The sequence below is a fragment of the Tamandua tetradactyla genome, chromosome 2, assembly GCF_023851605.1.
Source record: "Tamandua tetradactyla isolate mTamTet1 chromosome 2, mTamTet1.pri, whole genome shotgun sequence".
Classification (NCBI taxonomy): Eukaryota; Metazoa; Chordata; class Mammalia; order Pilosa; family Myrmecophagidae; genus Tamandua; species Tamandua tetradactyla.
The window spans coordinates 204345742-204370820 of record NC_135328.1 but is presented as its reverse complement, the minus strand read 5'-3'; the positions used below and the strand labels follow the sequence as shown (position 1 = coordinate 204370820).

Below are 25079 nucleotides of genomic sequence, written 5' to 3'. Positions count from 1 at the left end.
TTATCAGATGACAAAGGAAGTCTAAATAATCGTGTCTTGCTTTATAGTTGACACCTAGCCTGGTAACCTTTCAAAGTGCTAGTGTCAGTGTCCCTCATTTCGTTCTTAGTTTATTACACTTTTTTTTAATTGACTAAACTTTACATACATGCATTCCATACATGGTGTACAATCAGTGGCTCACAAAATCATCACATAGTTGTATATTCATCACCATGATCATTTTAAGAATGTTTGCATCACTCCAGAAGAAGAAATAATAATAAAAAAAAACCTCATACATACCATACCCCTCACCCTTCCCTCTCATTGACTGCTATTATTTCCATCTACCCAATGTATTTTAACCTTTGTTCCCCGTTTTCCTTTTTGTACCCCTTACCACTCTAGTGGTAAGATTGATCACTAGTATTTCAGTCTACTCAATTCATTTCAACATTTATTGCCCGTATTATTTATTTTTAATCCGTATGTTTTACTCATCTGTCCATACCCTAGGTAAGAGGAGCATCAGACAAAAGGTTTTCATAATCACACAGTCACATTGTGAAAGCTATATCATCATACAGTCATCTTCAGGAAACATGGCTAGTGGAACACAGCTCTACAGTTTCAGGCACTTCCTCTAGCCTCTCTAATACACCTTAAACTAAAGAGGGGTTATCTATATATGTAAGAATAACTCCACGATAACCTCTTGACTCTGTTTGAAATCTCTTAGCCACTGACACTTTGTCTCATTCCTCTCTTCTCCCCTTTGGTCAAGAAGGTTTTTTCAGTCCTTTAATGTTGAGTCCCAGTTTACCCTAGGATCTCTGTCCCACGTTGCCAGGGAGGTTTATACTCCTGGGAGGGGGAAGGCAGTGAATTTGCTTGCCGTGTTGGCTGAGAGAAAGGCCACGTCTGAGCAACAAAAGAGTTTCTCTAAGTAGGCTTAGCTTCTCTTTTGCAGGAATAAGTTTCATAGGGGTGAACCCCAAGATTGAGGACTCAGCCTATTATTGATTTGGTTGTCCCCACTGCTTGTGAGAGTATCAGAAGTTCTCCAAACGGGGAATTTGAATATTTGCTGCTTTCTCCCCAGTCCCCCAAGGGGACTTTGCAAGTACTTCTTCGTTCACTGCCCAGATTACTCTGGGATGTATCAAGGCATCATACTAACCTGGACAAACCAACAAAATCTCACGCCCTATTCGAGATTCCACATACTTATGTTGTTCAACTAAACTACCCATAGAAGTTAAGTTAGGTAATATACTACCAAAATATAAATTTTATACCAAATAATCATCTTTACCTTTGGTCTCACACAGCAATTGAAGTTTTAAAATATGGATGAGATCATCCTTTACTCTGTGTTCTGATTTACCTTAGTCCTATCCAGATCAGCTTCACTCATATTCTAATTGAAGTGTGATCACTCTTTCAGCTTTTGAGCAGTTCCTGTGTGGGATAGTACTGACTGTCTTAGCTTCAGAGCTCTAACTCTGAGTCTCAGCTGTTACATAAATACCCGAAGTTTCTGGGAGTGACCAGGTTATATACAAACACCTCATTATCTCAGAATTTTGAAATAACAGTTACAACTCCTGAATATATGTGACTGCACTAAGAGCTTACAATCTAGGATCCTTTATAATAGGCCCCAACATGATAACCCATGTTCTCAACTTCATTTCACTGAGTATTTATATTATAGTTAGTCCATATGATTGAGACATGATAATATTTGCCTTTTATGTTTGACATTTTATTCAAGAAAAGTCCTTAAGGTTCATACACCTAGTTGCATGCCTTAGAACTTCATTCCTTCTTGCAGCCCCTCAGTAGTATGTTGTATGTATACACCGTAGTTCCCCCTTCCATTCCTCGTTGTTGTACCCTTAGGCCATCTCCATCCATTGCGAAACACCAGTGTACAGATGTGTGCACGTGTCCATTCCCCACACCGTTTCACTTTCTCCAGGTATATACTGAGCAACAGTGTTTTGGGATCATATGACAACCCCACCCCTAGGTTTCTGTGGAACCCACCACACTGCCCTCCTAGGGATTGCACCTTTCAGTTTACCTACCAACAGTGAATAGGTACGTCTCTTTCTCTGCATCTTCTCTAACGCTTGTTTCTCTCTGTTCTTTTTTTCTTTTTTATTATGTGGGCAGGCACCGGGAAGTGAACCCGGGTCTGTGGCATGGCAGGCGAGAACTCTGCCACTGAGCCACCGTGGCCCGCTCTCTGTTTATTTTTAAATAGTTTTATTCACACACCATTCAGTTCAACTGAAGTGTATAGACATGCCTTTGCCACCATAATGTATATGAAGAAGACTTTTTTTTTTTCTCCACAAAGAATCCATACCCTGCCCCCCACCTGTTGACATTTAGATTTGGCTTAATGCTTTTGTTACATTCGGTGGAAGCATAGTACAATGTTACTGTTGACTGTAGACCCAAGCTTGCATTGACTGCACTTTTTCCTGTATACCATCCATTTTCAATATCCTGTAATGTTGACATTTGTTCTCCCTCATGCAAAAATGTTTTTTTATTTGTGTATTTACTCACCCTCATTGTCCACTCCAGGCATTCCCAAATTTTACCATCTAAGTCTTTATTCTCTATCTTTCCTTCTAGTTTCATACATGTCCCCAGCCCTTCTCCCTCAGTCATACTCACATTCAACTTCTTTCAGTGTACTTATATTATTGTGCTATAATCAGGTAGTATTGTGCTATCCATTTCTGAAATTTTACAATCAGTCCTGTTGTATAATCTATATTCCTTCAACACCAATTGCCCAATCTCTACCTGTTTCTATCTCCTAATATCCTGTGTTCTTAACTTCAATTCTCCAAGTTTGCTCATTAATGTTAGTTCATATTAGTGAGATCACACAGTATTTGTCCTTTTGTTTCTGGCTGATTTCACTCAGCATAATGTCCTCAAGGTTCACCCATGTTGTTACATGCTTCATGACTTGATTTTGTCTCACAGCTGTGTAATATTCCATCGTAATATTCCATCCACACACACCGCAGCTTGTTTAGCCACTCATCCATTGATGGATGTTTGGGCTATTTCCACCTCTTAACAATCATTTAATGCTGCTGTAAACATTGGTGTTGTCACTCATTTTACAGTATGTGTTTAGGTCATACAGGGTAGTGACTTATGTTGCAAGTGCATGCTTGTATGTAGGATTTCTTGATATGGGCTAGCACATTTCATCCTTAACAGACTTATGGCTAAATGTAAAGACTTTTCATGTTTTCTAACAAATGCTTTAAGAACATAGTAGCCTGTTCTTAAGATTTCTTCTAGTTCTTCATTTCTCAGTAGTACAAACCTATTCTCTAATTTCCCAAACTAAAAAAAAAAAAAAAAATCCTCATAGTTTAACCCTTGTTTAAACAAACAAGTCCCCTCCCCACCCCAAAACATGTCACCTATTTCTTCTCTTTCCATGCCACTACCCTAGAGAAGATCCTTTAAGTCTTGGGTTGTTGCAGAAGATTCTTAGCTGAGTTTTCTGACTTTAATGTGTAGTTAGTTACCTTTAATGATCCACCATATAAATAAGTACAAGATTGATATTCCTAAAAAACTTGTTTACGGATAAGAAATAAACAGTAACTTTCTGTTCCCCACCCAGGTTAAATGAAAACTCTTCTGCCTAGTTTGCGGAGTCTGTATGACCTGAATTCATTTCGCTGTTTTGTTTTGTGTTTTGTACTTCCACTTGGCAACCTGGCATTCTTTGTATCCTTTCTTCTCATATTCCTTCTAAGAGGAGATTTATTTTCATGTTCTCCCATATCATGCTCCCATATTTATTATTCTTTTGATAGCCTGTGGCACTTGTGGTTTATGGTGTAATTTTTTAGTTATCTGGGACTACTACAATTGTGTTTGTTTTTTCTGTATATAACCAGTAAAGAATATGAGGTAATGTATGTCAGGCTATGTAGGGTGGTGTTTAGTACAGAGCAGACATTGAAGTAAATTATGTTTTGAAGGCCTTTGAAGGCAGTGCTCCTATCTTACTCAGTATAGTGCTATAATAGACATTTAAACATTTTGCTGACCTTTATAGTTGAGTTGTTTCTTGGAAGAATAGAAGCCTACTGAAACAGATGTTTTAAGTCCTAACTTGTACCCTGATGCAGTGAAGGTTGGATAGGATCTGTTAGCCCTTGGGCCTGGTTCCTTAGCCAGTACACACACCAGCAAATCTACTGTTAAACTCTGTGCATGTCTATTTTTTCCCCTATCAGTACAACTAAATTTTTTATATAACAGTGAAATGCATGTTCTTAATAGTATTAAATATGTTACCATGGTGGTAGTCATCACAACTTTTTAAAAAAAATATTTTAATTGAGAAATATCCACACATGTACAGTCCAACCATATTATATAATCAGTGGTTCGCAGTATCATCACATAGTTATGTATTTGTCACCATGATCATTTTTAGAATATTTGCATCATTCCAGAAAAAGAAATAAAAGAAAAAAAAAGAACTGGTATCTCCCACACCCATTATCCCTCCCTCTCATTGACTTACTATATTTCAATCTATTCAATTTTATCTCTCCTTTTTAGTTATTTATTTTTTATCCTTATTGTTATTATTTTTACTCATCTGTCCATACGCTGGATAAAAGGAGCATCAGACACAAAGTTTTCACAATCATGCAGTCACATTGTAAAAGCTGTATCAGTTATAATCATCTTCAAGAAACATGGCTACTGGAACACAGTTCAACAATTTCAGGTACTTCCCTCCAGCCACTCCAATACACCATAAACTAAAAAAGGATATCTGTATATTGTGTAAGAATAACCTTTGGGATAACCTCAACTTTGTTTGAAATCTCTCAACCACTGACACTTTGTCTCATTTCTCTCTTCCCCATTTTGGTCAAGAAGGCTTCCTCATTCTGATGATCCTGGGTCCTAGCTCATTCCTGGGAGTCAGGTCCTACGTTGCCAGGGAGATTTACAGCCCTGGGAATCATGTCCCACTGAGGGGAGAGGGCAGTGAGGTTTTATCCTCTGCCCGAATTACTCTGGGATCTTTTGGGGCATCACGTTAATTGGTACAAACCAACAAGATCTCACACCCTATTCAAGATGCCATGTAATTATGGTATCCAAGTAAACCGACCATACAAGTTAAGTTAGATGATATGCTACCAAAATATAAATTTTGCACCAAATGAACCTCTCTCCCTTTGATCTCAAACAGAGGTTGAAGTTTGAAACGGGCCAGATCATCCTTTACCCAGTATTCTGATTTACCTTAGTCTTACCCAGATCAGTTCCATTCATATCTCTAGACAAAGTCTGTCCACTTTTTCATCTTTTTTAACAGTTGCTGAACAGGGTAATGCTGACTTTTATAGCTTCAGTGCTCTAACTCAGTCTCAGATGTCATATAAATACCCGAAGTTTCAGAAACAAGCCGGTTATATGCAAATAGCTCAGTATCTCAGAATTTAGAAATAATAGTTACAACTCCTAAATATATGTGACTGCTGTAAGAGCTTACAGTCTAGAATCCTTTGCAACAGGCCACAACCTTATAGATAACCCATGCCCTCAACTTCAGTTCTCTGAGTTTGTTTATTATAGTTAATCCATATGAGTTGAGACATAATATTTGTCTTTTTAGTTCTGGCATGTTACTCAATATACTGTCCTTAGGTTCATGTACTTAGTTCCTAGTTGCATCCCTCACAACTTTATTCCTCCTTGCAGTTTTTCAGTAGTCTGTTGTATGTAAACATCATAGTTCCCCCTTCTATTCCTCTGGTGTACCCTTTCACAACTATTTTTAATATGTATAGCATTTCATCCTGTGGTGTTTTGTTAATCATTTTTCTGTTGCAGTGTTTCAGTGTTACAGCATTCCAGTGTTTCTTGATGTTGGGGATTGAATTATATCCCCCACAAAAGGCGTATGTTCATGTCCCAACCTGTTTGTAAATAGGATCTTTGAAGATGTTATTAGTTAAAGGTGTGTCCCAAATTGAATGAGGCTGGGCCTTAATTAAATATGGCTGAAGCCCTTATAAGCAAAGAAAATTGAGCACGGGAAAAGAAGCCATGGGGAGCAGGAAGAAGCTGGAAGTCAACAGAACCTGCAAGAGAAAGGAGAAGATGTCAACATGTGCATTGCCATGTTACAGAAAAGCCAAGAACCCCAAAGATTGCCAACCAGCCACAAGAAACCACCCCCAGCAGAAAGCATCCTTCTATCCTAGTCTTTGAAACCATGAGCCAGTAAATTCTTGTAATTAAGCCAATCTGCTGTATGATATTTGTTTTAGCAGCTGGGAAACTAAAATATTTGATTAAATATTTTCCTTTGTATAAATGATCTGAAATGGAATTTGAGTCAGAGGATGTGAATATTTTTATGGCTCTTAAAATACTCTAGATGGTCATGAAATAGATCAAGGATTTTGGTAGTTATCAGGATTTGTTAGGCTGCTAGACCTTAGTTTTACTGATAAAGTTTTTCTTAATTATTGAATGGCTTGGAGGCCTTTTCATTTTATTTGATAGTTTTGTTTTTCTAAAATTACGGGAAATGTCTCATAGTGAAAACTTCAGTACAGAAGGGTAATATGAAAAATAAGTCTCTCACTCATCCAAAACACTAATAACCCTTTCTCGGCAGCAGCCATGTTACTACTTTCTTATGTATCTTTGTCCCTGTGAATATATATACATCTTCTCTTCATTAAAGAAAGATCACATACCTACGTTGGCATGCTATAAATATTCTTCACCTTGATTTTTAAAAACTTACTTTATCTTGGAGATTCTCCATATCAGCACTTAAACTCATTCCTTTTAACAGTTGCAAAATATTCCTTTGGTTTGGTTCATGTGTAGGCAGTCTTGTCTTTTACAAGCAAGGCTGCAGTGAATATCCTTGTACGTAAACTCTGCATATTTGGAGGAAGTCTTGGAAATGGAATTGGCAGGTCAAAGAATGTGTACATATTAAATTTGGAAACATGTAGCTCTTGTTTCTTCCTGATATAATTAAATATCATAAACATTAATATATAATACTAATTATATATAAATATTATTGATTGATTGGTTGGTTGATTGCATAGGCAAGATCCAGGAATCAAACCCGGATCTTCAACATGGCAGGCAAGAATTCTGCCACTGAGCCACACCATTACACTGTCCTGTTCCTGATATTTTTTTGAAAACAAAAATTTGCCTTTTGTACTATGTCCTAATCTAAAACCACATTTTGTCTTCAAGGATACATGACTGGCTTTCATGTAGCACTTTTTTTTTTTTTTTTTTTGGATTAGGAATTTTTTTTTATTTCTGTATATTCTTAGAATGATGTCAAAATAACAATTCAGAACAATTGTGTAGTGTTATCTGTGGAATCCCTAAGATTATCACATTATCTTTAATAACAGTGTTTCCGATTTTTATTATTCTATGACATTTCTATCCAAAAATCATACTTTTCCTTAAATAAGTAAATCTATAATTTTATGAATCATCTGTCCAAATAGGCAGAAAATGAATATTCTCAGATAATGAATACAATCAATATTTTTTTTTGACACCTGACTAGTTTTATAAAAACTAGGAATGGGCTATTTTCTTATGTTAGTTTTTATCTTCAATGACATATGCAAGATCCAAAATCAAATTGGCTGTCTCCACGGCTACCTGTAGGCCACTAAGCTTAGCAGTAAAGCAGTCCAAAGTCAAATTGACAACTGAGTTGGCAGCTTCATGTGGAAGGCAGTTTTGTGGGGCAAAATAATGGCAACTGCTTCTCAAGAAAGACCAGCTTAGTTCTTCCTGGCTACTGTATAATCCACAGCCACATCTTGAAAGCACATCTGGCCAGTTAACAACAGAGGGAGAATATGAATTGACCATAAGTGTCCATACTTCATGTCAGTGAGAATTTCACCGCCATCATGTTCTAAAGTGCGTGCGAGAGATTCTAGAGCACTGCAAAATGCTTCCGCAATGAGCTAAAGTTCTATCTGAGTATATCCACCATCTTGGAGAATGCTTTCTGGCTAGTTAAGAATCTTGTGTCTGATATACGCAGCCAAATGGGTTTCAGTACAGCCACCTCCCAACAAAACGGATGGTTGCTTGATTGTTAACTGTAAGACATGCAGTGCTGTTTGACACACCAGCTTCAGCTCATCCCAGGCTGTGTCATTTCTGTTGCAGAGAAGCAAACTGCAGACAGTCACTTCATCAGGAACAAGATGAAAAAAATGTTTGGAGCCAAATTTTGCAAAGCACAAATCTTTCACGCTTCCATAACTACTAGGAGAGACTGAGCTCAGGGAACCAATAGCCTGTGTTCCTGTCATTTTCTTCAGGGGCTCCATCAGGGCTCCTCCTACTCTGTCTATAGCAACAACGTGATGTGCGCTGAGAAACTGTTTCAATGATGGGTGTATGACTTTTTGGCACATGACAAGATCTACATGGTCACTAAGCAGCTGCTTTCCTAGGTTAAGCAACTGGTCCAGGACTGCATTTTCAAGGGAAACTCCATAACTGACCACCACAGTTCCCTCTCCAGTGTCAGAAAGGTCTCCAGATAAAGAGGCACAGAAGAGTGCCACCTTAAGGGCACTTGATCTTTTGATAGGTATCATCCTCATCAACTGAACTTCTGATATTTCACTGAGTATTCCTGGTAACAAAGTGGAATCTATAACTCTTTGACCTTTTAGAAGTACAATTATACTCTTTCCTAAAATAATGTGCTCTTCAGACTTTTCTGGAATTGTAAGCAAAAAGGCTCTCAGAATCAAAAGCACTGATGTGATCTATTTCCTTTGTGGTGAGCATACAAGCAGATTTACTTGTTAGTATGCTGCGCACCAAACAAAGAAGGATGTGCGTACTACTGAAGTCGACTGGGACTCGACAACCACAGACCTCAGACTTAAGATAATTGGTGCAGAGGGTCAAAAGGTGCTTATTTAATCTAATGACAGTGGTGAGTGATAAACCTATTCTCTGGACATTTTCAATCAGGTTGCAGCAAAGAATGGCTGTGAATAAGCCACAATCACTGAAGCTTGATACTTGATTCTTGATTGAAGCTGTCAGGATCTTTAGTATGGGATGGGTAACTGAAAGGCAGCTGAGCAGGGCTGACGACTGTGAAGTTGTGCACACAGAGCCTCCAATGCCATTGTGCAGCTGCTTCAACCTCCCCAAAGGGCCATAGCACGATGTTATGATTTCTTTGAAGAGAGAAAGTGTGGCCCCAACTCTCTCACTTGTCAAGCGTTCACTTTTACACGATGATGGCTTTTTAGCTTCTAAATGTGACATTTTAGTTCAAGTGGTAACTTGTGAAAACAGTTTTTATTTTGTAAACCATACTTTCCATATATTGTTGTGGATTTTAACATTAAAAAAAATTACTCCTCAAGAATAAAAGTCTGAATGTGTAGCATTATGGTTATAAAATAAAATAGCTTCATGCTTATGAAATTAATCGGCATGTAATGATTTAATGACATATTAGTAATTCAAAATATTTATTTTACTTCATTCCTCAATATGTTTTGGTTTGCTTCTGGACTGAGATTTTACAGACTGTTTTGCAGTCCTCTGTATAATGTATGTCCCAAGATGGATGCCTACGAAAGAAACCCCAGCTACAAGAAGCCAGCTCTTTTTAATCCAACTGATTTTCATATCTTCTTTTAATATCAAGATCAGATTCAAAGCTGCTTGTCTGATGATGGCAAGCTGGCTATTTTCCTTGGGGATGGCTCTTCTGAGGACTTGCAAGTGCCAGACTATCTGGCTCAAGAAGACTGTCCTTACTAGGTGTTTGGAAAACAGGGCTGCTTTTGATTCTGTGCCACCCCAAATGTATTAGTCCAACTAACGGTACCATAACCACCAAAACTTTGTAGTCTCTCCAGAAGTTCCGAAAGCTCATGCTTCAGCAACAGAATGCACCCTTCCGTGAGGACAGTGGCGACCTTCCTGAGGTGGGGAAGAATTTCCAAGCTCCCCGCTTCTCTTCGATGTTCCCATTGGAAGGTTTCAGCGACCTCACCTGCCCATCCGCCGCCGCACTTCCCGAGGCCGCTGCAGCCAGCAGGGCCCTGAGGCCTAGGCACCGCTAATTCTGGCAACCCGCGTCGGTCCTTCTCATGTAGCACTTTGAAGGAAGTATGAAACATGATGATTAGGAGCTCGTATTGAAGTGACAAGTGCTGTATACAGATTAACTCAGTTAATTCTCATAAACAACCTGTGATGTTGGTACTACTATTATGTCTACCTTATAAATGGAGAAACAGAGGTTTGAAGAAGTTACGTAGTTTGCTCATAGTCACACAAGAATGGAAATAGGAGCTTGGGACTGCTCGACTTGATATCCCATGCTCTTTACTGCTACTCTATATTGTCTTTCTTATGCATGTAGGAGACTTGAGAAATACTTGTTGGATGATTGAGTAATGTTATTTTGTGTCTCCTTAAAACAGATTCTTAAAATATAGCCCTTTCTGCAACATTCAGAATATCCTGGCTGGAAGTGTGACATTTATTTTTAAACCACTTTTTGAGATCAAAGTATGGAATTTCAGAAATATTTAATCAGGCTGGCAAATAATCCTATCAAGTAGAAACAAGGATTTTTTTGTGTGTGTGTTTCCTCTTACTTGTGTTTAGATGCGTTCATTTGATAGCAGTAGTTCTGATCTTTACCATAGAGCCATTTTAGTTTCTGCAAGTTTTAATCAGGGATATTAAGGGGTCATATTAGGTATTTACTTTGTGTCAGGTATTGTTCTAGTTGCTTTATATACATTACCTCTTTTCTGTTTATAGAACTTTTATGAGTTAGATGTTATTTTAGAGATGAGAAAGTTAAGGTATAGAAGTGAAGTAACTTGCCAGGATCATACGCATTGGAGTGGGGGAGCTAAGATTGGAGTTTGTCTTCTAAAATCTTGTGCTTTTTTCATATTATTTTAGCCAAAAGAAGCTAAGTTTTTAAAGAAACACTGAATTTTTCTTCTTGCTTTTAATAAATACTTGGTTCTGTATTATGTGCTTTAGGAGTGGGATAAAGAAGCATAAACCTAGTTATTCCCACAGAGAGCTTAAAATCAGAATAAACACAAGCACAAATGTGAATAAAAATAACATGACTAAGTGCTCAATTCATTTATTCAGTAAGTGACTGAGTACTTACTGTGTGTCAGATATTGCAACTATCTTCTGAGAATACAGGAGAGACTAAAGTCCCTGCCTTTGTGGAGATTTCCGTTTTTTTAAATGTCTCCTTTAAGGCAATATAACAAATAAATAAGATAATTATAGATTGTGGGTATGTTATGTAAGAAATAAACAGGGTAACGGGAGGGTAATATGAGAGTGAGGAGGCTGGGGGCTGTTAATCTGTTTAGTGTGGTCAGGGGAGGACTTTCTGAGGTGAGGAGGTTTTGAGCTGAGATCTGAAGTTTTTGCCAACAGTTTTTTTTTGGTCACGTAGTTGTATATTCATCATCATGATCCTTTCTTAGAACATCTGTATCAATTCAGAAAAAGCAATAAAAATAAGACAGAAAAAAATTCATACATACCATACTCCTTACCCCTCCCTTTCACTGATCACCAGCATTTCAATCTACTAAATTTAACATTTGTTCCCCCCTATTGTTTATTTATTTTTAATCCATATGTTTTACTTGTCCATCCATAAGGTAGACGAAAGGAGCATCAGACACAAGACTCTCACAACCTCACAGTCACACTGCGACAGCCATATCATCATACAGTTATCTTCAAGAAACATGGCCACCAGAACACAGCTCCACATTTTTAGGCAGTTCCCTCCAGCTTCTCCATTACATCTTGACTAACAAGGTGATATCTATTTAATGCGTAAGAATAACCTCCAGGGTAACCTCTCGATTCTGGAAGCTCTCAGCCACTGACATTTTATTTTGTCTCATTTAGCTTTTCTCAGTCCCTTGATGCCGAGTTCCAGCTCATTCTAGAATTCTTTCCCATGCTGCTGGAGGGTACACACTCCTCTTGGAGTCATGTGCCACGTAGAGAGGGAAGGGCAGTGAGTTTGCTTGTTATGTCAGCCAAGAGAGAGAGGCCACATCGGAGCAACAGAAGAGGTTCTCTTGTGGGTAACTCTTAGGCCTAATTTTAAGTAGGTTTAGCCTATCCTTTGCAGGATTAAGTTTCATATGAAAAAACCCCAAGATTGGAGGCTTGGCCTGTTGCTTTGGCTGTCCCCACTGCCTGTGAGAATATCAAGAATTCAACTTGGGGAAGTTGAATTTTCCCTCTTTCTCACCTTTCCCCCTTAGGGGACTCTGCAAATACTTCCCTATTCACTGGTTCAAATTGTTCTGGGATTTATCTGGGCATCATTCTGGACAAACCTACAAAATCTCATGCCCTATGCTAGGTTCCAAGTACAATGGTGTTTGATTAAGCTGTCCACATAAGTTATATTAGGAAATGCACTAGTCAAAATATAAATTTTGTGCCATATAAACATTTTTTGCTTGTCTCACACATATGTTAAAGTTTTAAAATATTAATTACCGTCTATTTTCCACACCCTGCATTATTGACGTTCCTTTATTCTTCGTCATGCAGAAAAAATTTTAAATTTGCACATTTAGTCACTGTTCTAGTTTGCTAGCTGCCGGAATGCAACACACCAGAGACAGATTGGCTTTAATAAAAAGGGATTTATTTTGTTAGTTCTTCAGAGGAAAGGCAGCTAACTTTCCACTGAGGTTCTTTCTTACGAGGAAGGCACAGGATGGTCTCTGCTGGTCTTCTCTCCAGGCCCTAAGTTCCACCAGCTTTCCCCGGGGTGACTTCTTTCTGCATCTCCAAAGGCCTGGGCTGAGCTACGAGTGCTGAGATGAGGAATGCCGAGCTGCTTAGGCTGTGCTACATTGCGCTCTCTCAGTTAAGCACCAGCCAATTAAGTCAAACGTCACTCATTGCAGCAGACACACCTCCTAGCCGACTGCAGATGTAATTAGCAACAGATGAGGTTCACGTACCGTTGGCTTATGTCTGCAGCAACAAGACTAGGTATGCTCACCTGGCCAAGTTGACAACTGAATCTAACTAACACAGTCACTATCATTATACACTCTACGCATTCCTGGATTATACCATCCCAGTCTTTTGTCTGTCTTTCCTTCTGATTTCATTTGTGCCCCCAGCCCTTCTCCCTCTATCATTCTCACATGCAGCCTCATTCAGTGTTCTAACATTATTGTATTACAGCTGGGTAGTATTGTGCTATCCATTTCTTTAGTTTTACAGTCAGTCCTGTTGTACAACTTGTATCCCTTCAGCTGCAGTTACCCAATATCTACTGTATTTCTATCTCCTGATGTCTCTGTTACCAACTGACATTGTCCAAGTTCATTCGCTAATACCAGTTCATATCAGTGAGACCATACAGTATTTGTCCTTTTGTTTCTGGCTAATTTCGCTCAGCATAATGTCCTTAAAGTCCATCCATTTTGTTACATGCTTCATGACTTTATTCTGTCTTACAGTTGCATAATCCATTGTATATCTATATCTATATATATATATACCGCAGCTTGCTTAGCCACTTCTCTGTTGATGTACATTTTGCCTGTTTCCATCTCTTGGCAGTTGTAAATAATGCTGCTATAAACATTGCTGTGCAAATGTCCGTTTGTGTTCTTGCCCTCATGTCCTCTGAGTAGATACCTAGCAATGTTATTGCCAGATCATATGGCAATTCTATGCTTAGATTCCTGAGGAACTGCCACACTCTCTTCCACAGTGGTTGTACCATTTGACATTCCCACCAACAGTGGATAAGGGTGCCTTTTTTCCCCACATTCTCTCCAGCACTCGTTGTTTTCTGTTTTATTGATAATGGCCGTTCTTGTGGGTGTGAGATATTCATTGTGGTTTTGATTTGCCTTTCCCTGATAGCCAGGGAAGTTGAGCATCTTTTCATGTGCCTTTTGGCCATTTGTATTTCCTCTTCTGAGAAGTGTCTATTCATGTCTTTTGTCCATTTTGTAATTGAGTTGTCTGTCTTTTTGTTGTTGAGTTGAACAATCTCTTTATATATTCTGGATACTGGACCTTTACCTGATATATCATTTCCAAATATTGTCTCACATTTTGTAGGCTGTCTTTTTACTTTCTTGACGAAGATCTTTGATGCATAAAAGTGTTTAAATTTGAGGCGCTCCCATTTCTTTCTTTCTTTCTTCAATGCTCGTGCTTTGGGTGTAAGGTCTAGGAAACCACCTCCTATTATAAGATTGTTAAGACATTTCCCTGCATTTTCTTTTAAAAATTTTATGGTCATAGATCTAATGTTTAGGTCTTTGATCCATTTTGAGTTAATTTTTGTTTAGGGTGTGCAATAAGGATCCTCTTTCATTCTTTTGCATGTGGATATCCAGTTCTCTAGGCACCATTTATTGAAGAGACTGTTTGTTCCAGGTAAGTTGGCTTGACTGCCTTATCAAAGATCAATTGTCCAATAGTGAGAGGGTCTATATCTGAACACTATATTCAATTCCATTGGTCAGTATATCTGTCTTTATGCCAGTACCATGCTGTTTTGACCACTGTAGCTTCATAATACACCTTAAAGTCAGGTAGCGTGAGGCCTCCAACTTCATTTTTCTTTCTCAGGATATTTTTAGCTATTTGGGGCACCCTGCCTCTCCAGATAAATTTGGTTATTGGTTTTTCTATTTCTGAAAAGTAAGTTTTTTGGATTTTAATTGGTATTGCATTGAATCTGTAAATCAGTTTAGGTAGAATTGACATCTTAACCATATTTAGTCTTCCAATCCATGAACACAGTATGCCCTTCCATCTATTTAGGTCTTCTCTGATTTCTTTTGGCAGCTTCTTATAGTTTTTTTGTTTAGGTCTTTTGTATATTTAGTGAAGTTTATTCTTAAATAGTTTATTCTTTTGGTTGCAATTGTAAATGGAATTTTTTTCTTGATCTCCCCTCAGATTGTTTGTTACTAGTGTTTAGAAACATTACAGATTTTTGAGTGTTAATCTTGTAACCTGTCACTTTGCTGTACTCATTTATTAGCTCCAGTAGTTTTGCTGTGGATTTTTCAGGGTGTTCGACATATAGTAGCGTATCATCTGCAAACAGTGAGAGTTTTACTTCTTCATTTCCAATTTTGATGCCTTGTATTTCTTTTTCTTGTTTAATTGCTCTGGCTAGAACTTCCAACACAGTAGAATAACAGTGGTGATAATGGACATCATTATCTTGTTCCTGATCTTAGGGGGAAAGTTTTCAGTTTTTTCCTGTTGAGGATGATGTTAGCTGTCGGATTTTTCATATATTCTCTTTATTATGTTGAGGAATTTCCCTTTTGTTCCTATCCTTTGAAGTGTTTTCAACAGGAAAGGCTGTTGAATTTTGTCACATGCTTTTTCTGCATCAATCGAGATGATTATGTGGTTTTTCTGCTTAGATTTGCTGATATGGTGTATTACAGTAATTGATTTTCTTATGTTGAACCATCCTTGCATACCTGGGATGAATCCTACTTGATCATGGTGTATAATTTTTTTAATGTGCTGCCGGATTTGATTTGCAAGAATTTTGTTGAGGATTTTTGCATTTATATTCATTAGAGAGATTGGTCTGTAGTTTTCTTTTTTTGTAATATCTTTGTCTGGCTTTGGTACGAGGGTGATGTTGGCTTCATAGAATGAGTTAGGTAGCTTTCCCTCCTCTTCAATTTTTTTGAAGAGTTTGAGCAGGATTGGCACTAATTCTTGAATGTTTGGTAGAATTCACATGTAAATTCATCTGGTCCTGGACTTTTCTTATTTGGGGAGCTTCTTAATAACTGATTCAATTTCTTTACTTGTGATTGGTTTGTTGAGGTTGTCTCTTTCTTCTAGAGTCAATGTTGGTTGTTCAACTTTCTAGGAAGTTGTCCATTTCATCTACATTGTCTAATTTATTAGCATAAAGTTGTTCATAGTATCCTGTCATTGCTTCCTTTATTTCTCTGGGGTCAGTGGTTGTGTCTCCTCTTCCATTTCTGATTTTATTTGCATCTTCTCTCTTCTTCTTTTGTCAACCTCGCTAAGGGTCCATCAATCTTATTGATTTTCTCATAGAACCAACTTCTGGTTTTGTTGATTTTCTCGATTGTTTTCATGTTCTCAATTTCATTTATTTCTGCTCTTAATCTTCATTATTTCTTTCCTTTTTCTTGCTTTGGGGTTAATTTGCTATTCTTTCTCTAGTTCTTCCAAGTGGACCTTTAATTCCTTGATTTTTGCTCTTCTTTTTTTGGTGTGGGCATTTAGGGCAATAAATTTCCCTCTTAGCACTGCCCTTGCTATATCCCATAAATTTTGATATGTTGTACTTTCATTTTCATTTGCCTCAAGATATTTACTGATTTCTCTTGTAATTTCTTCCTTGACCCACTGGTTATTTAAGAGTGTGTTGTTGAGCCTCCATATATTTGTGAATTTTCTGGCACTCTGCCTATTATTAATTTCCAGCTTCATTCCTTTATGATCTGAGAAGGTGTTTTGTATGATTTCAATCTTTTTAAATTTATTGAGACTTGCTTTGTGAACCAGCATATGGTCTGTCCTTGAGAATGATCCATGAGCACTTGAGAAAAAGGTGTATCCTGCTGTTGTGGGGTGTAATGTTCTATATATGTCTGTTTTGTCTAGCTCATTTATTGTATTACTGAAATTCTCTGCTTCTTTATCAATCCTCTGTCTAGATGTTCTGTTCATTGATGAGAGTGGGCAGTCGAAGTGTCCAGCTATTATGGTAGATGTGTCTATTTCTCTTTTCGGTGTTTTCAGTGTTTGCTTCATGTATTTTGGAGCATTTTGGCTCGGTGCATAAATATTTATGATTGTTATGTCTTCTTGTTGAATTGTTCCTTTTATTAATACATAGTGCCCTTTTTTGTCTCTTTTAACTATTTTATATTTGAAGTCTAATTTGTTGGATATTAGTACAGCTACTCCTGCTCTTTTCTGATTGTTGTTTGCATGGTGTATTTTTTCCCAACCTTTCACTTTCAACCTATGTTTATCCTTGGGTCTAAGATGCATTCCCTGTAGACAGCATATAGATGGGTCCTGTTTTTTAATTGATTATGCCAGTCTGTGTCTTTTGATTAGGGAGTTTAATCCATTAACATTTAGTGTTATTACTGTGTGGGCAGTACTTTCTTCTACCATTTTGCCTTTTGGATTTTATATGTCATATCTAATTTTCCTTCTTTTTACCTTTACTCATAGTCTTCATTTCTATTCTCTTCCCCACACCTCTCTCTCTTGTCTTTTATCTGTCTCTCGAGCTCCCTTTAGTATTTCTTGCAGAGCTGGTCTCTTGGTCACAAATTCTCTCAGTGAATTTTTGTCTGCAAATGTTTTAATTTCCCCCTCTTTTTTTTTTTTTTTTTTGGCTTTTAGAAAGGGGAATTTAATGCATTACTAGTTTACAGTTTGAAGGCCAAGAAAATGTCCCAATGAAAGCTAGTCTATAGAAATGTCCAATCAAAGTCATCTAGGGAAAGATACCTTGGTTCAAGAAGTCTGATGAAGTTCAAGGTTTCTCTCTCAAGTGAGAATACACATGGCGAACACAGTCAGGGCTTCTCTCTCAGCTGGAAGGGCACATGGCGAGCACAGCATCATCTGCTAGCTTTCTCTCCTGGCTTCCTGTTTCATGAAGCTCCCAGGGAGGTGTTTTCCTTCTTCATCTCCAAAGGTCATTGGCTGATGGACTTTCTGCTTCATGGTGCTGCGGCATCTTCCCCCTCATTTTTGAAGGACAGTTTTGCTGGATATAGAATTCTTGGTTGGCAGTTTTTCTCTTTTAGTATCTTAAATATATTATCCCACTGTCTTCTTGTCTCCATTTTCTGTTGAGAAATCTGCATATAGTCAGTCATATTGGACTTCCCTTGTATGTGATGGATTGTTTTTCTCTTTCTGCTTTCAAGATTCTCTTTCTCTTTGATATCTGACATTCTGATTAGTAAGTGTCTTGGAGCACTTCTATTTGGATCTCTTCTCTTTGGGGTATGCTGCCCTTCTTGGATCTGTAATTTTAAGTCTTTTGTAAGAGTTGGGAAATTATCAGTGATAATTTCCTCCATTAGTTTTTCTCCTCCTTTTCCCTTGTCTTCTCCTTCTGGGACACCCACAACACTTATGTTCATGTGCTTCCGCGTTTCATGTTGTCATTCGGTTCCCTGAGTCCCTGCTCATGTTTTTCCATTGTTTTCCCTATATTTTCTTTTGCTTGTCGGATTTCAGATATCCCATCCTCCAGTTCATTAATCCTATCTTCTGCCTCTTGAAATCTGATGTTGTAGGTTTCCATTGTTTTTTTTTTGTTTTCATCTCTTATGCTGTGCCTTTCATTCCCCAAAGTTCTGTGATTTTTTTTTTCAGACTTTCGATTTCTTCTTTTTGTTCATTCCTTGCCTTCTTTATATCCTCCCTCAATTCATGGATTTGATTTTTGATGAGGTTTTCCATGTCTGTTCGTATATTCTGAATTAATTGTTTCAGCTCCTGTATCTCATTTGAATTGTTGGTTTGGTCCTTTGACTGGGCCATAGCTTCAATTTTCCTGGTATGATGTGTTATTTTTTGCTGGTGTCTAGGCATTTAATTATCTTAATTAGTTTATTCTGGAGATTGTTTTCACTTTTTTTTTCCCTAGGTTCTTCTTGCTGGATGAATTTCTTGTCTATCTGTTCTTTGACATTCAATTCAGCTTATTCTAGTCCTCTAGCTTAGGTTTTGTTTAATAGAGCAGAATTTTTCAGTTCTTGTTTTTTTATTTCTTGCCTTGCCTGTATGTTGCCTTTCCCCCACCCCTTAGGAGGGTCTACTTAGGTATTATAAACCCCAGTCAGATTTTCCCAGACCACACTGGTCACTCTCAGGAGGAAAGAGTTGTCTGCGTCAGTTTTCCCTGAGGGTGAGACCTAGCAAATTAAAAGGCTTTCCTTTGAAGTCTCTGGACTCTTTGTTTTTCGTAGCCTGCCCAGTATGTGGTGCTTTTCTGCCTGTGGATCTCACCAGCATAAGGTGATGTGGTACCTTTAACTTCAGCAGACTCTCTCTTCTGGGGCTGTGGTTGAGCAGAGGAGTTGTAGGCTGGCTTTAATTGCTTTCCTTTTCCAGACTCTGTGGCCTGAATTTCTTGAAGGAGGAATTCCACCTGAGCTTGGCCCCATCCCTCTCCTGGGTAAGGCACAGGCTCCAGAGAAGCTCTCAAACAAGCCTGTTTCTGCCTATGCCTGGAGCAGTGGAGCTTGAGAAGCCCTGCTGCTGTATCCAAAGCGTAGTTGATCTGTAGAAACAGCCATAAAGGAGAAAAAGAAAAATCCTTTTCAGAGCAGGACCTTGTTCCTTGGGTTTGCCAATCAAGAGCTTAAGTTGGTACGTTGCTCTGTGTATCTCCAGGCCCTATGTGTCCCCTCCTTTCCTGCAGGGCTCAGACCTCTTCAGATCCAAAAAAACCCCTGATTTTTTTTCTTTTTTTTTTTCTGTTACCCCTGCCCCCTCTGCTCCTGGGCAAAAACCTGCACCCTCCCCTTTTACTCCAGGTTCAGCTGAGCTGGGGGCCTATTTTTAATAGTCAGAATTTGTGAATTAATTCCACAATTGGCGTTTGGTTGTGCTCAGCCCCTGCTGCTGGTAAGTCTCTTTCCTTTCCCCTCTGGAAAGCAGCCTGTAAGGAAGGGGCGCCGGCTGCCACAGCTTGGAATTCACGGTTCTGGGGGAGCTCACAGCTGATCCGGAGTGGGATACGCTGTGTGTCCGGTCACTGACGTGACCCAGCAGTTGTTCTGTACTGTTCCTGGCTATTACTAGCTGCTATGGAGGACAAACTAAATCCCACACCTCACTAAGCTGCCATCTTTGCACTCTTCCCCACCAACAGTTTTAAAAGAGCTGGGAAAGTATGATTGGCGGACATAATGATCTCAAGGCAGGACAGTGCTTGGCATGTTTGAGTGAGATAAAGAGGCCTGTTTTAGCTAGAACATGGAGAGTGAAGTTGAGTATGAGATTTGAGATCTAAGAGGTAAGCAGGGCCTTACCATGGGAGGTTATAGGAGACTTAGGGCAGTTTTTGAGAGCTGTAATGTTAGGAAATTCTCAGGTAAGCAGAGTTAGAAAAATTAGACTAGAAATAGGAAGACTTATAAGACCAGACATCCAAGAAAGTTTGAGGGGTGAGGGTGACTTTGAAATAAGCTCCACATCGTATTGGATAATTTAGATAACATTTAGATAATTTAAATAGTATTAGACAATTAGCTGTTAGTAAGCTGGATAGAGTAAAATGTATGCATCTTATTTATGCATCTATTACTAGTTATTTTTCCCCAAGATGATTAGATCTGAGAGCTCTGGTAAATCAGATTTGAGATTTGGGATAATCCAAATGCTAAAAAATTTCTTGTATGAAGCTAGGGGAGGGTTTTTTTTTTTCCTTAAATGAAATCTCCTTGTCCTTTCTTAACTAAGAGACCAGATTATGGGAAAATTGCACACTAGGGTGACAACATCAGGAACGTTATGAAGGGGGGGTATGTGAATTAGAAGGGGTGATGCTTATTTGCTTGCCTGCCTACCCCAATAGGATTGTTTCCCCATTAGGGCATGAATTCTGTTCCAGGCATTGGAGGATATGGCTATTTACAGAACAGTGCTTGGCACATAGTAAATGCTTAATAAAGAATTGTTGAATGAATAAATACATCTACAAGTCTTGACTGTTTTGAAGGAAAATTTCATTGTAATCTTTGTTCTCTTGTAATTAAGTACTTTATTAGTGCTGTTATACATTATTACATACCAATTTTTCCAAATTGCTTTGTTTTAAAATATTAAAATTATGCAGCTTATTTAAATGTTTACCAAGTTAGTTAAAATTTTTTTTGATCACAAATATATAAAACAAAAATTGGCTACCATCCCTTAGTTTTTGCTGATTTGGGGAAGGAGAACTCAGTATTGTAGTAGAAGTAAGGTCTTTAGTTTTCATTGTATCAGACATTGCAATATGAAGCCAGTTTCGGACATGAAGCTGAGATGTTTTCTAGCACTGCTGAAAACATCTTTCACAAGATAGAACCATAATTTTTTTCTTTTATGAACACTGTCAGTATTTCCCCCTCAAAGTTGCTTCCCTATTGCCATCTCAAGAATCCATATTTAAATTCCAGATGATACATACTTGCTCAGAATCCAAAGACACTTTAACGAGAGTCTCCTGATTTTTTTGACTTTTCCTTTGTAAAATATTCACTGATTTTTCACATTTACCAATCTCATGTCAAAAATCAAGAGGAAGGCAGCAAAGGACACTCTGCTATGTACCATGGAGGCATTGTCCTTTTAATTTCTGTTGTGATTTGGTACTAGAGGTTAATAAATGAAGTTTTCGGGGGGAAATGGGGTGTTCCAGGGTAGAAGAGAACAAAATAAAGTTTTTTTTATATAAAATTTTATTAGTCTTGCTTAATCTAAAGCAAAAGGAGCTAATAACACATTAATTTCTCTCAGGGTTTTTTTTTTTTTTTAATGTGGACTGGCTCTGGAAATGGAACCTGGATCTGTCATGGCAGGCGAGAATTCTGCCACTGAGCTACCGTTGCACTGCCCTTAGTTGCTTTTTAAATTTACTTATTTTCTTTTTTCTCTCAGTTATTTTTGTATGTTATTTTTTTTCCTCAGTTATTTTTATTGTGAGGACTCACCTTGCTTACCATCTTTTTGATGGGAGGATTCTGACCTTCACTAATCTCTTCTTCCTGTTAAAATAGACACAGCTAGAAGATGGATCATAAACAAATGAAAACAATTGGTGTGCTCCTAGAGAAGAAGTACTGGTTGTCCTGGAAGTGGGGAGAGAAGGTGCAAAAGCATTTTAAAGTGATACAGACATATTCTATAAAGAAAAGATTAGGGTAATGAATAAAATACTTCAAATCACATATTGTATATTTTACCAAGGTAAAACTCTAATAATTATTCTAAGAAACTAATTGCATATTATTTATATACAAAAATCAATTTACAGAAAAATCATCTGTCCTAAAGTTTGGTCAATCAACCAAGCAGGTTGAGGAGCTCTGGGATTTTATTTAATCATACTTAATGTGTTACTATGTTAGCCTGATACTGTTTTATGGTTATTGACAGAACTCCTGGGTTGGACACTAAGAACTTAATTAGTTAGGGCAGAACAAGTAGCACGAGCATTGGTGTGTGTGATATTTCCCTTTACCCCTAAGACCCAGGGATACAGTTTTAGAGGCTCAGATTGATGCTGCTTGTGCAGTGAATTTGCATCACAGCTGAGGAACACTGAACTTGGGGAACTCAACATTTAATAGCAAGGAATAAGCAAGCCTGCTTTTTGTCACAGAGGAAGATGTTACTGCATCCTTTAAGGCTGTTTGCTGCAAACTCAATCCTAAGGAATGGCTTGGGTAAAGAGTGGTCAGGTCTTAAATTCTCAGTATATCCAGCAAGATATGTATAGGAGGATAGGAGACTTGTGGGGGTGTGTCAATCCCAATAGACATGTATTGGTTTACTTTTTACTAATTGACAGATATTTTAAAGAATTCCAATTTTAATTTTGTTTTTTGAGTTGGAATGGATACACTTATTTTTGAAAACTGAAGGCAAATTGCCAATCATCTTTCTTTTTATTTTTGTTTGGGCAAATGTTTTGAACAGCAGTTGTGTTGCTTTGACTTTTTGTCTTTTGACTTTTTGCCAAAAGTTTTTAAAGATTATTTCTTGTTTACTGGAAACTGTGGAAACAAATTACGAAGTTCAAGAAGAACTGTCTTCATGTGGCATATCTTATATTTGTCTGAAGAGTTGGGAAAAATATGCCAGGATATTTGGGTCCTAATGTCTGGCTTTAAGGCAAATCTCTTGTGTTTAGGCCAGAATTTCTTTATCTGCACAGTGATAGAGTTGGACCTTCCAATACTAAAAAAACCTTCACATTCTTTGTTTTGATTCTTTTGAGTAATATTGGGTGAACTCATATGATTACGTTTTCTTAGTGAACTCATATGATTACGTTTTCTTAAATTTTGTTCGAAGTAATTTATTTCAAGGCTTGAAAATATTCCTTGTACATTGCATTGTTTGTTTTGGTAGAGAAAGATAACCGTGGTGTAGGTGTAATAGGATATTTAGGTAGGGCTTTATAAGCAGTATTGTATTCTTAATTGAACATAAGGTCAGTCATATGCTTTCTGTTTTGGTCTAGGCTTTGGTGCAGAACCAAACAAGACAATGTGTTGGTACACCTGCAAAATGTTAATACATGGGATTCATCTCTGCTGTTTGAGTACTTTTGGTTACTTAATAGTTACAAGGGCACATAATTAATAAATTGTATTTTAGATATTGTGTTAGGGTTCTCTAGAGAAACAGAATCAACAGGAAACACTTGCAAATACACTGTTTATGAAAGTGTCTCACGTGACCACAGGAACGCAGAGTGCAAAATCCACAGGGCAGGCTGTGAAGCTGACGACTCCGATGGATGGTCTGGATGAACTCCACAGGAGAGGCTCACCAGCCGAAGCAGGAATGGAACCTGTCTCCTCTGAGTCCTCCTTTAAAAGGCTCCCGTGATTAGATTAAGCATAATTTATTGTAGAAGGCACTCCCCTTTGGCTGATTACAAATGGAATCAGCTGTGAATGCAGCTGAGGTGCTCAGGATCTAATTCTGTGAAATGTCCTCATTGCAACAGACAGGCCAGCACTTGCCCAACCAGATAAACAGGTACCACAACTTGACCAAGTTGACACATGTCCCTGACCATGACAGATATGCTGTTACAACTTACAGTAAAAGATAATATGAATTGCAGTCTCTAAAATCAGTAGATTTGATAGGAGAGAAAAGTGGTATTGATTCTTTCACTTTTTCTATCTAAATGCACAACCAGACCAGCTATTTCACTGGATTGATAAGGAGACAGACTTGTGAAATTGGGTCATTCTTTTTTTGATTTCTGTAATGCCTTTTCTTTCCTATGTCCCGAGTATGAAAATTGATTATTTTGGGCAGAAAATGGTATTTCAAATGGAAACAGATTTACTTTTAGTGTTAGTGTGAATTACCAAAAATTTGCCTTGCCTTTTATTCACATTACTGTTATATTTGGCATGGTATTATAAAGTAGTCTGATTGAGAATTTAAGTTTTCTGCAAAATACTCTTATTGGCAAGTACCTAATGCCAAGTCTCAAATCTTTCATAAGCTATTTGAACCATGGGGGCGGAACATGGGAAGATAGGGTATCTGTAACTGGGAGTTTACCGTTTTCCCATGCAAATCCTTTCTCTAGGGATTGTCTGGTGGGGATTAGTTGGCAGCCAGCCAACAATAATGTACTGGAGAAAGGATTCAATAGCCTCTTTAAACATGGAATTCATGGACCTCCGAAAACTGTAGACACTTAATTGTCCCTTCAAAGAGTTAAAAACTTGGGAGATGTGGGTACTGGTACAGCTGTCTGGTGTTGGGGGCAGAGGTGGTAGAAGGGAAGGTGGAAGATACACCCTCTTTAGTAATTTGACTTATAATTGGAATAATTTTTTATGCTGCAAGTAGCGCGACTCCATTTCTAACTTGTACGTATGAATTTCATTATTAAAGGTAAGATAGAATTCAATTATTGGTGCAAAATAACTTTTTTAGCCACTTTGGACAGCAAAATTATAGTTGGTATTATCTTTCCTTCTGTAGGGATTTGACATTCTTTCAACAGCAGTTGAATGTAAGTTGAGTAGACATGTCTGGCCTAGTTTCCTCCATGTTGTTGAAGCCAACATTTTCTATCTATATAATGCAAAACCAAAGTCTCTCTCATTGTCATCCTTCCCATCTGTGGGTCATCTGGTGACATCTTAATACATGAAATAATTGATTATTAATACTTGTCATATGTT

The 25079-nt window shown here is 37.9% G+C and overlaps 1 protein-coding gene and 1 pseudogene across 4 annotated transcripts in view; one reads left to right on the top strand and one right to left on the bottom strand.

Annotated features, from left to right (window-relative positions):
• The window catches only part of CDC42 (cell division cycle 42), a 113654-nt gene that overhangs the window by 38385 nt on the left and 50190 nt on the right, over window positions 1–25079 (top strand). The window lies entirely within an intron of this gene.
• Window positions 7321–9366, bottom strand: LOC143674776 (molecular chaperone MKKS pseudogene; annotated as a pseudogene).